Consider the following 13,748-nt stretch of genomic DNA (forward strand, 5'->3'; position numbering starts at 1 on the left):
ACCATAGGGTTAAGATACAAATGGCTGGATTGAAGGATCTGCAAGCTTCTGAAGGGTGACTGCTGACTAGAAATGTGCAAACAAGGCCAAGTTCAAAAAAGCCTATATTATACTACATATTTTACATATATCTTCACGATTCCATAGAGTAGCGCCACAAGAAAGGCATCTCCCTTTTCACCATAGGGTTGCTTGGAGGATCAGGACCTACAACCTTTCTGGAAAGGGCATCCGTATTGAGGTGCTGTTTCCCCAGACGATGCTGCACCTCAAACTTAAATGGCTGAAAAGCCAAAAACCAATGGGTGACATGAGTCCGGATATCGAGCAGGTATCCGGACTCATGATCGATTGACTCTAGGTCGACAGTCATAAGCGGTCGGTCGGCTTTGACCGCCGACTGACCTCTCACCTAATCACCTCCTCCCACTCCCGTGTCCAAGACTTCTCTTGCGCTGCCCCCCTGCACTGGAACAACCTCCCGCCACCCATCAGGCTTTCTGATTCCCTTACCTCCTTCAAGCGCTCCCTCAAAACTCACTTCTTCCGTTTAGCCTATCCCTCTACCTCCTATCCTGCCTACCCTACCCCTCCATCCGTTCCTACTTATCCTATTGTTTTTCGTTCGACCACCCACCTATCATCCACTTTGGCGTGGAGGGAGAATATAATAGTGTGTGGAGCGCAGCGAGGTATCGAGCCCGAAGCATGGCAAGTGTAGCAAGCCATGCAAGGGGACGCGGTACACTTAGACAGTGTCCATGTCGACCTATGCCGACATAGACAAAAAAACACTAAAAACTCATGTCAACATTTTGAATGTCGACCTTTTGACCATGTCAACCTTTGGACCCTGTCGACCCCCTGTCGACCTTTTCACTGTCGATCATATGACTGTAGACCTAGACATTGTAGATCTAATATACCATAACTACACGAGCATTGCTCTTTGTCCGTGTGCATGGTCTGTGACCAACAAAAACTCTTGTCCCAACAAATAATATTTTAATGACTCCACTGCCCACTTAATTGTCAGGCACTCCTGCTCAATAAATGAATACTTGTGCTCTCTGGGCAGTAATTTACGGCTAAGGTAGAGGATGAGCTCCTCCTCTCCATCTACCTCACAGGTCTTCAACCTGTGGCCCTCCAGATGTTGTGGAACTACATGTCCCAGCATGCCCTGACAGTTTTGGCATGCTCTTAAAGGAAAAAATGTGGCAATGCATGTTGGAATATGTAGTTTCACAACATCTGGAGGGCCACAGGTTGAAGACCCATGATCTACCTCTTGGGAAGCAATGCCCCTAATCCTATCCCAGAAACATCCATCTGCAATACAAACTGTTTTGTAAAATTAGGAGCTTGCAAGACAGGCTATGTACATAAAGCTCATCTTAAGTCTTTCCAAGCGGTTTCCATTGGTCTAGACCAGGCGTTCCCAACCACGGTCCTCAAGGCACACCAACAGTGCAGGTTTTGTAGATATCCAGGCTTAAGCACAGGTGACTTAATTAGTATCTGAGGGATTCTGATTAAACCATCTGTGCTGAAGCCTGGATATCACTAAAACCTGCACTGTTGGTGTGCCTTGAGGACCGTGGTTGGGAATGCCTGGTCTAGACCATGTTATCTTGTCTGGGGACTGTTTTTAAGACATTTAGTTGGTAGAGCTGCTCTAGAAGCAAAATCCCACATGAACCTGCAGTAATATCCCACCAGACCGAGAAATGTCGTAGTTGTGACTTACATTTGCGATTTATTGAGAACTGCTTTTAGCTTACTAGGCTGAGGTTTAACTTGTCCTCTACACACATTGTACCCCAAATACTTTGCTTCCACCAAACCAGTGGCACATTTCTCAGGGTTGGTGTTAAACCTGTGTGCCCATAGAGACTTTAAGACGGCCTCTACCTTTGGTATGTGTGATTTCCAGTCAGAGCTGAAAATAACAAGGTTGTCTAAGCATGCAGCTGCATATTCCCTGTGGGGCTACAGCAACTTATTCATAGCTCTATGGAAGGTTGCTGTGGCACCATGTAAACCAAATGGCAGCATTTTGTATTATAAGCCCTATTGGGTAAAGAAGGCTGTTTCATACCTCCCAACTTTGATGGATGAGCAGGCGGGGGGACAATGATGATGATGCGTGCCGAAGGCGCGCCAATATTTTCGTGAGCGTGGCCTAATTTCGGGACTGTCCCGCTAAAATCGGGACTGTTGGGAGGTATGCTGTTTTTTTCTTAGCAGCTTCTGTCAAAGGAATCTTCCAATATTCTTTTCCAAATCAAGAGCAGTAAGATACTGACTCTTGGCTAATCTTTTTACCAACTCATCAACCAGTAGAGTACGAATCTAATTGACAAACTTGATTCAATTTACGGAAGTCATTGCAGAATCTTAAAGCACCCGAAGGCTTAGGTACTAAGACAATGGGATTATTCCACTCGCTACTTGACTTGCTAGGCGTAGCATCTCTTCCACCTCCATTGAGCATATATCTTACTTTCTGTAGTGGGTACAAGCACTAGCACCTTGTCTCCTGGTTTAAAGGACCGGTTGACTGCGGTGTTGTCATAACTTTATTTCTGATGTTGTTGAGCCCTTTCCATATGTTAGTTCAGGAGTGGCACAATCTGCCTTAGATGGTGATACAATTGGGTCACAAACTGAAAGATGTTAAGGTCCTGACAAGGTTGTTCTTCCCACCCTTTTTTTTAAGAAATCCAGAATCCCTCTGGGCTGTCTCCCATAGAGGAGCTCAAAGGGACCCTGTAGAGTTGCCTCAGCAGCAGTCAGTATGTTAGTGTCATGCCAGGTAACCAGCTCCTGCAGCAACAGGAAGTCACGGCCCAGGATTATTACATAAATTGGTCTGGAGGTCACCACAGCTACCACCTTTAATGGCCAGCCTTGGATGATCAGGGGTCAGTATACACGTGGGCACTCCTCAACATTGCCCTGGATATGGAACACCCTGACAGGTGGCAGGACTTTGTCAGCTTCTGGAGGAACCACGTTGGCAGGGAAAATGGTGAGCTCACTGCCAGTATCCACCAGTGCCTAGATTTCCCAGCCAGCAACTGCACCTATATCCAGAACAGGGTGGACTCCAGCAGCAGCCATGCTGACCAACACCCGAGCTGCTTTTGCCACACTGCAATCCATAAGCTCCACCTGTTTTGGGCAGTCCCACAACTCATGACCAGGCTCCCTGCTTTCAAAGCACACCACAGGAGGAGGAGCCATTGGCTTAATCAGTGGGACCTAAGTTCTGGGCTTTGGTGCTGGCAGAAAACCTGACCTGGCTCTACTCAGATTTCCCAGGTTCAAGTGCTGCTCAATCTACCAGCTCCTCAGATATTTGCGGGTCAGACTTAAAGGCCCATCATTGCACCAAGCCGTCTAACACCCACATACAGTGGCGTAACTACCTTATTGTCGCCCCCCCCCCCACCGCATATTTTTAGGCGCCCCCTCCCCTTGGCCCCCTCCCTCCCCTCGACGTACCTGCCCGATCGCATCTGCCTGTCACGGTCCCGTCTCTCCCGGCGCCGGCTGCTGTAATGAAAACGGACTCTTAGAAAATGGCTGCCCCCATACTGCAGACAGAAAACTGTCTGCAGTACGGGGGCAGCCATTTTCTAAGAGTCCGTTTTCATTATAGCAGCAGGAGCCGGCGCCGGGAGATACGGGACCGTGACAGGCAGATGAGGCCGGACAGCAGCGGGTAAGTGGTAGCTATAGCCCCGCAGACCCCCGGCGCCCACAGGTTCTCTGTGCCTCCCCGCCACCACGGGGGCTGCGGAGTTATAGCTATGCCACTGCCCACATAGTGTGATCCAGTGCGACTATCTCCAACATTTTCACTGCAGAGTATTTATCCGGCTGCAACTTGGCATTGACTAGTCAAGCTAGTTTGGGCAGCTAAAGAGCCCTTCAAATGCTAGTCATGGAATTTTGGGCTTTGCTGGGGCCCGTCACTCCAATCCAGTCAAATATTGGTTTCTTCAGGCCAGGGTAGGAGCTTCACTCAGCCATAGACATATTAACATAGGCCCACCCTAGTTCCCAGGCCAGCTACACAGTGTGTAACAAAAAAATATTGCCAGTTTTAAACACATATAGCTGTGGTTCTTCTGTTGTATTGTAAATTCCAGCTGTATGGCCCCACATTGGGCACCAAATGTGACAAAGAAGTACATACACTGCATCAGATGAAGTCTTAGTCTTTATTTTTGTAGCAGGTGAACAGCATACCAGGTAAATAAGCACAGCAAGAATGGTTACAGCATTGCAGCATACAAGTGTCACAGCATGTACAAACACTTCAGGTCCCAGTGGTCCCTACCGCAGCCCACACCCAACCTATCACTCGGGCAGCTTTTCCACCATCAAGAGCAATACCCTGAAAACACTTATATCAGGACAGCACATTAATCATGCTTAATCAACCCAAACCTGATCACTTCAGTTAGGAATCCTGGACTGGATCTAATTTTCCTGCTGCTGCTCTAAAAATTGCTCTGGATTTTCCACATTATCCTTATGTGGAATATGCTGTATCTGACACTAATATATATATATATATATATATAGAATGATGGCAATAAGGCGTCACTCGGAGACTGCATGAAATTTTCAAAGCTTTATTGTGGTCACCACAATAAAGCTTTGAAAATTTCATGCAGTCTCCGAGTGACGCCTTATTGCCATCATTCTACATTGGGTCTTTGTACCTGGGAAGGCACCGGAGCAAGTACAGCTTTAACTACTGGTAGAGTGCCGGATTCTTCCTTTTCTATATATATATATATATATATATATATATATATATATATATATATATACACACACTGGTACAGCGGCGGCACTCAGACGACTGGAATGAACAGAGACCACACACAGGTTCAAAATCTTTCGAGATTTAATCTCGTCATCAGGATTAAATCTCAAAAGATCTTGAACCTGTGTGTGGTCTCTGTTCATTCCAGTCGTCTGAGTGCCGCCGCTGTACCAGTATGCATTAGCCAACCATGACCAGGGAGTAAGTTTGGGAAGGCACCGGGCACATTATACACACTTGTTAAGCAAGGGAGTGCTGGCTATTCAACTATATATATATATATATATATATATATATATATAGATTGGAAATAAGGCGGCACTCGTCAGACTTCGTTTGCGGTGAATTCAAAAGTAGTTTATTCCTATAAACTACTTTTGAATTCACCGCAAACGAAGTCTGACGAGTGCCGCCTTATTTCCAATCTATGAAGGTACTATTCCATGGAAGGCACCGGAGCACACTACATGCTGAAACTTATCTGAGTGCCGGGGTATATGCTGATATATATATATATATATATATATATATATATATATATAGAAATATATGAAATGGGCACTCACCAAGGTCTTTTAAATTCAGCAAATAGGTTTTATTTATGAAAAAGTAATCATACATCCGACGTGACGTGACGTTTCGATCTGGTATAGATCGTCATCAGGAAAGTAAACAACACAGGTAACTGGTATCATATCCAACGACAGGCAACCTGGTATCCATCCATGGATGGATACCAGGTTGCCTGTCGTTGGATATGATACCAGTTACCTGTGTTGTTTACTTTCCTGATGACGATCTATACCAGATCGAAACGTCACGTCACGTCGGATGTATGATTACTTTTTCATAAATAAAACCTATTTGCTGAATTTAAAAGACCTTGGTGAGTGCCCATTTCATATATTTCTATATCCCTTTGATGTTCATTCATCTGTTGGAGCACCCCCTATGACAACAATCTATCCTGAGTGCGGACCCTTCCGAATATATATATATATATATATATATATATATATAGTAGACCTTGAGGACAGCACTCCGTTAAGTGCAATAAAAGGGTGCCTTCCGACCTAGAGATCCCATGAGGACATCCAGCATACAAATGTTCCACCGGCGGCACTCCCAAATAATGGACATATTCACATCGTCATCAGGCAGATACAAACAATAAGACAGCAAGGTTCACCTTATATCCCCTCCCCAAACACAATCACAGGTGAGTTGAGAACGCAATCAAGGATCAGACGCCTAGAGACTGACGTCAGAGGCCGTGATGCGTTCCCATGGTAACATATAAACATACTTAAAAAAAACATTACAAAAAGTTAAAATGCAGAAAAGTACATGTCACATATAATAATGATACTTTTTATAACAGATCATTTAAGCTCAATAATTACAAACAAAATATTATAGAAAAGCATGAAGACCCAGGTACTCGTTGAGGCCGCGTGGGGCTAGTGTATTTAACCTGTGAATCCATCTGGATTCACAGCGTAATAATCTAAGTGAGCGGTCACCACCGCGTATGTCAGCGGGAATGTGGTCGATCAAACAGTACCTTAAAGTAGCCAGGCTATGTCCGGCTTGCAGAAAATGTCTAGAGACCGGTTGATCACTCTGCCCGGTGGTCAAAGCTGTACGGATGGAATAGCGGTGTGCTGCCATCCGCTATTCCATCTGTACAGCTTTGACCACCGGGCAGAGTGATCAACAGGTCTCTAGACATTTTCTGCAAGCCGGACATAGCCTGGCTACTTTAAGGTACTGTTTGTTCGACCACATACGCGGTGGTGACCACGAGTGGCTAGCCAGCTCATGGAGTCAGTATCTGCCGCATGACCTTAAACAGTTACTACTCCGGCATAGCAAACAGTATTTATATCTGTATGGCTCCAACACATTATAAGACACAGTGGGGCAGATGTATCATAGCAGCGCTTATCGCGCCGCTATGATACTTCCTGCTTCGCCTCAATAGCGAGGCGAAGCAGGAAGGGACATCGACAAGATGTATTAACATCTTGTCTGCCGAAGCGGGGGAGCGTTAACTCCCCCCTCCGGCGATGTCCCTTTCTGGAGATAGCGCATCAGTTAATACTGATGCGCTATCTCCTGTCCCCCGGCCGGCCGCACTGGGCATGCGCGGGATCTCGCTGTTCACGCGAGATCCCCAGCGCAGCCCAAGCCAGACGCAGGGCTAGCGTTGTCCCCATAGTGGGGGATAGGACAACGCTAGCCCTGAGCTGGCGAAGAGACCGGGGCGAATTAACGCCTTGAAGGCTGTTAATACATCACCCCGGCCGTTAATCCCTGGGGGGGATTGCAGGGACAGCCCCGCCGAGCGTAACTCGGCGGGCTGTCACTAGCGCACGTTAGGTGCGCTAGTAATACATTATGGTCAGACGTAATCCCCCCCCCCAGTTAACCAGCGTTAAGTGCATTTTTGCACTTAACGCTGGTTAATACATCTGCCCCAGTGGTTTCTAATTGGGCTTACTCGGCCATACTGCTATGATATAGCTAACCTTGTCACGAAATACGCCGGTTAAATGCATAATAAGATTAAGAACCTTTAATTTAGGAATCCCACCAATCGAGAAGCCTGTGACTAATACATAGATAATCACTGGTCTTGGCGGACAGCGACTCTTATTTGTATAAGACCTTGGGCTTCCAAACCGTGTGTCAATCATTAGTCGACATGTATGTTGACTGTCTTTGAGCTGTGCCTAACCTTATTGCCCCCCCCCCCGGGCATAGTGCTGGAATGTAACATAACTTTCCAGCGTATCACAATTACACTGGTCTCATCTTTGTACAGTGTTGCAAGTATCTGCATGGTGTAGCAGAATATTCATGTGCATAGAAATTGATACATTATGTAAAACTCCATAAGGATTTCAGCTCATTTATAAAGTACAATTCGTAGTCACCAATATCTCCCTTCTTAGGGATCATTAGGGTGACCAACTATTATAACAGAAACCAGCTGAAATATCCAATATAGCTATCACTGTCACGACTGTGACCAATACATAGATAATCACTGGTCTTTGTGGAGAGCGACTCCTATTTATTTGTATAAGATCTTGGACTTCCTAACCATATGTCAACCATCGGTCGATATGCATGTCGACTGTCTCTAAACCGTGCCTAAATCTACTAACCCTTCCCGGGCATAGTGCTGGAATGTAACATAACTTTCCAGCGTATCATAATCACACTGGTCTTATACAGAGTTGCAATTGTCTGCATGGTGTAGCAGAATATTTATGTGCATATAAATCAATACATTATGAAAAGTTCCACAAGGACTTCAGCTCACTTATAATGCATAATTTGCAGCCACTAATATCTCCCTTCTCAGGGATTATTAGGGTGACCGACTATTATATCAGAAACCAGCTGAAATATCCAAGTCATACTATATCCAAATGGCTAATAATATGCGCTAGTGCCAGTGTACGGATCCGATATGATTTCCCGGCGGTCGGGATCCCGGCGGTCGGAATCCCGACACTGGAATCCCGACCGCCGAAATCCCGACAAGGGGGGGACATGGATCGCCCCCCCTTGCGGGCTCGCTGCGCTCGCCACGCAGCGGGCCCGGTGCCTCGCTACGCTCGGCACGCTATTTTATTCTCCCTCTATGGGTGTCGTGGACACCCACGGAGGGAGAAAGTTTCGGGATTTCGGCGGTCGGGATTCCAGTGTCGGGATTCCGACCGCCGGGACCCCGACCGCCGGGAAATTAACCGCATCCCCCAGTGTACAAACAGGTCACGCCACACTGCTAATATACACCATTACCTCTTTCGCAGAACTACAAATTAACCATTTTAATCATTTGAAACCCACCTGTTTCATTACAGGGGGTACCGAATTGTGTGTACACATATTAGGTTAATGGACCCTATACAGTTCCGTGCACCCCCAAGTATCAGAATAACCCAAATTGAGACACTATCACATGAAATAATTTATAGATTCAATATAAGAGTGTCAACGGGAATACCTGTCGACATTGCATATATATATATATATATATATATATATATATATATATATATATATATATATAGAGAGAGACTTGAATAACAGCGGCACTCCGACAGGCTTTTTCTTTTGCAAATAAAAAACTTTTTATTTACGGTCCTACGCCGTTACGAGGTGGACACCTCGTCATCAGGGACATAACACAACAAATGAAATACACACATATAAATACCAAAAAACATTCCCGCCCGCCCACCTCACCAATTAACCCGGTACCTGCTGATCATCCGACTCAGATGTCCCGTCACTACGCCCGCCATCACTGTAGTTCTAAGGTTCCCCCAGCTCCACGTGAGGACGCCGGCGGAAGTCGCTCTCACCTGACTTCCGGCTGGTATGATCTCACAGTCAGCTGGTTTCTCCCGGACCACGTGATCCAGGAAGTGCGGTATGCTGAGCGGAGTACGCTAGGTATCCAGGTTACCGTTTCTATAGGAACCAATACACATATGTAAACAACGTTAAAATTACATTTAAAAACACAGAATTACTCATTTGCAATAATCCATCTGACAATAGTAGTACATATACAAACAATAATAATGAAACGCTAAATAGATCATTATCAGCAATACAATGGAAAAATAGAATAGAATTTAAACGCATAATTTTATTATAAGAAACACTGGAGCCCCAGTGTCTCATTCAGCCCTCCAGGGGCCAACGTTTTTAATCTAAAAATCCATTGACTCTCCTTTTGCATAAGGACTCTGTTCCTGTTTCCTCCTCTTAAGGTAGGTGGCACATGATCAATCAACATTGTTCTTATACTAGCCACACTGTGTTTATATTGAAAACAATGCCGTGCCACCGGTTGGTCCGAGTGACCTTTGTCCAGTGCCTGATGGATAGCTGTCCTATGTTGGGCCATGCGTTCCCGAAAGGTGCACTGGGTTTTCCCAACATAGGTCAGACCACATGGACAGGTTAAAGTGTATATGACAAAGGTAGTAGTACAAGTTATAGGAAATTTATTTATGTCCCTGATGACGAGGTGTCCACCTCGTAACGGCGTAGGACCGTAAATAAAAAGTTTTTTATTTGCAAAAGAAAAAGCCTGTCGGAGTGCCGCTGTTATTCAAGTCTCTGCATATGAACCTGTGGGTTCTTAAAGAAGGCACCGCAGCATTTACTAAGGTTACTTTGGAGTGCCGGACCCTGATCAAGTATCCGAATTGGACATATGTGGCTCTAGGGCCTGGAGTATGTCTGGTCAAGGCACCTGCATTTAAGTATTGTACTTCTGCATATCCGTGGCTCACCTGGGACTTTCTATTGGAATTTGTAAGGGGAGTATAGAAGACATACTTTCCCCTGTGTGCTAGCAAGCATGGCGGCTAGTCAGCACCTGGATGAGGCGATGGACTTTATGCGTTTGGATCAACAAGAGTTCCTCAGCCTCAGTGAAGTAGAGGCAGAGGCTATACTATCTAAGGATAGTTTTGATAAAGAACTATTGCCATTAACCCCTGAAATGATTTACAGACAGCTGCTGAGGCTTAAGCAGAAAGAATGTGATTTTTATTATCACAGCGTCAGCCTGTCTGACTATTATCGTCGCAAACAAGTGCCAAGGGGGTTCAGAGTTAAGAACACGCCCACGATAGGCAGATTCAACGTTGCTTTCTGCCGCCGCTGGATAGCGGTTCTTAACAAATGCTCACAAGATTTGTTACTATTGGTCATCGAGGAGGCCACAAGAGAGCAGAAGGAATATCAGCAAAAAGTTGTCCAATTTGAAACCCTGCATAAGAACACCCTGGTCCAGGATGCTGACTCAGAGTGGCTGACTAAAATACAGCAACAAGTGGATAAATACAAACGCGATTTAATCGCTTTTAAAAAAGAAAAGGCGAGAAAAGTCCAAGTGGACTATGATCAACGCAAAGTATACCCATGGCTAAGCTCAGGAGGTGTTCAAGATGGCAGACGTGCGCAGATCCGGCGCAGAGGCCGTGATTTCTTCTCCCAACAAGACTCCAGTACGTCCCAAAGTGATGGTGATTCCACTCAATCTGGAGGTAATCGATCGGGGCTCCCTTTAGGGACAGTTACCCGTGCTATGGGGGTCGGCCGAGGCGCAGGACGAGGCGCGCAAAACAAAACCTCAGGCAAAGTAAACAGCCGTCCACCACGAAAGGCCAAGAACAAAGCTTAGTGTTCAATTTATCTGACACTCCCCTTACTCAATGTGAAACAGAAGTCCTGTCTAAAGTCTCTCGTTTATCCCCACGGTGGGAATGGACAGATTCCAATGGAAAGTGGACTCTTATAAATTACATCGGACATTACGTCTTAAAGACCACTTTGGAAAATCTAAAAAAGAAAAAACACCCCCACCTCCTGATGTTATTCCACCCCAGTTGAAAAAAATCATCCCCCGGTCTAAGTTTGACCCACCCACCATTAATCCTTCTATAAGAACATTCTCCCGCTTATTGGATCAAGTTGGTGAAGAGCAGAAGGATTACAATCAAGTAAGATCTAATCTTTCTAAAGAACAATTGGTGGCTTTGGGCCAGCTGGAAAAAAGGAAAGATATTATCATTAGAAATGCGGACAAGGGGGGAGCGGTGGTGGTGTTGAATACCCTTGATTATAAAAAAGAATGCTATAAACAACTTAATGATGTCAACACTTACAGATGTTTGAATAGGGATCCTACCCCACTCTTTAAAAAAGAGCTAGATAAAATAATTAAAACGGCAGTGTCACAGGGTGAGATTGAGGACGAATTGGGGAGAGCATTAGTCACAGACTTTCCAAAAGCCCCCCTATTTTATTGTATCCCCAAATTACATAAAGATGCGGTTCATCCGCCGGGGCGTCCGATAGTCTCATCCTGTGGATCACTGCTGCAGCCTGTGGCGGTGTACCTGGATAGTATACTTAACCCTTGCATTCAGGGATTGGATTCTTATCTAAAAGATACAACTGCTTTATTGTGTTTGCTAGATTCTTTACCTTCTAGAGTTGACTTGAGTATTATGAGGGGAATGTGTACAGCAGATGTTACCAGCCTGTACACCTGCATCCCACATGATGCAGGTGTCCAGGCTGTTCGTCGTCTAATAACGGGAAATGATTTGTATGTTGGTCCTCCGATTGCACTGTTCCTGGACCTTCTTAATTTTATTTTGACAAGGAATTATTTTTTATTTGAAGGCAAATTCTATCTGCAAGTAGCTGGCTGCGCTATGGGGTCCTCCGTGGCCCCAGCGTATGCAAATGCCTTCATGCACCATGTTGAGCAGGATTTATTTTATTGCAGTGGTATCCTCAAAAACAGGTACTACTGTATAAAAGGTATATAGATGACCTCCTCATATTTTGGGGAGGGGACATCAATGATCTGGAAAAATTGTTGGAGGAGCATAACCACAGTGGCAGTGTGGTTAAGTTCACCCATAAAATTGATCCACGATTGGTGGAATTTCTGGATGTCTCCATTAGTGCCGAACAGGGCACAATTGAGACTTCTTTGTTCTAAAAAAAGACAGACAGAAACACTGTCCTGAGAGACGAGAGTTTCCACCCTGCACCATTGCGCAGGGGATTACCTTATTCTCAGATGTTAAGGGTAAAAAGAATTACATCTAACCCGGAAGCTGTCCCTGAGGCCCTGCAAAAAATGGTGGAAAAATTTTTGGATCGAGGTTATCCCAGGGTGGAACTTAATACATTAAAAGAGAAAGTTTCTTTAATTCCAAGAGAACAGCTATTACAACCCAAAAATGATAATTCAGATAAAATGAATAAAAGAATTCCTTGGGTAAATAGATATACAGCTAATTCCAAAAATAACACCAAAAAAGTGAAAAATTTATGGTCTATTGTCGCTTCAGACAAAGACTTACCCTTACTACATGGTACAAAACTTCTCCCAAGCTACACCCGGGGTAGAAGTATAAAGGATAGAGTGGTCAAGTTGGATATAACGGGGTGGGATCGGGTACTACCATCCCATTTTTTAACAAGAAAGAAAGGTTGTCACCGATGCCTGGGGTGCATAACCTGCAGGTCCATGGCGGTGGGAAATACTTTTTGCCATCCCCATACTGGTGTAAAAATCCCCATAAAATTTCCTATAACTTGTACTACTACCTTTGTCATATACACTTTAACCTGTCCGTGTGGTCTGACCTATGTTGGGAAAACCCAGTGCACCTTTCGGGAACGCATGGCCCAACATAGGACAGCTATCCATCAGGCACTGGACAAAGGTCACTCGGACCAACCGGTGGCACGGCATTGTTTTCAATATAAACACAGTGTGGCTAGTATAAGAACAATGTTGATTGATCATGTGCCACCTACCTTAAGAGGAGGAAACAGGAACAGAGTCCTTATGCAAAAGGAGAGTCAATGGATTTTTAGATTAAAAACGTTGGCCCCTGGAGGGCTGAATGAGACACTGGGGCTCCAGTGTTTCTTATAATAAAATTATGCGTTTAAATTCTATTCTATTTTTCCATTGTATTGCTGATAATGATCTATTTAGCGTTTCATTATTATTGTTTGTATATGTACTACTATTGTCAGATGGATTATTGCAAATGAGTAATTCTGTGTTTTTAAATGTAATTTTAACGTTGTTTACATATGTGTATTGGTTCCTATAGAAACGGTAACCTGGATACCTAGCGTACTCCGCTCAGCATACCGCACTTCCTGGATCACGTGGTCCGGGAGAAACCAGCTGACTGTGAGATCATACCAGCCGGAAGTCAGGTGAGAGCGACTTCCGCCGGCGTCCTCACGTGGAGCTGGGGGAACCTTAGAACTACAGTGATGGCGGGCGTAGTGACGGGACATCTGAGTCGGATGATCAGCAGGTACC

The 13,748-nt window shown here is 45.0% G+C and overlaps 1 protein-coding gene across 1 annotated transcript in view; it reads right to left on the bottom strand.

The window, feature by feature from the left end:
• LOC146074632 (pendrin-like) overlaps nt 1-13,748 on the bottom strand; it is a 206,884-nt gene that overhangs the window by 121,335 nt on the left and 71,801 nt on the right. The window lies entirely within an intron of this gene.

This window comes from Crinia signifera, chromosome 4 (assembly GCF_055691185.1).
Source record: "Crinia signifera chromosome 4, ASM5569118v1, whole genome shotgun sequence".
In the NCBI taxonomy this organism is placed as follows: domain Eukaryota; kingdom Metazoa; phylum Chordata; class Amphibia; order Anura; family Myobatrachidae; genus Crinia; species Crinia signifera.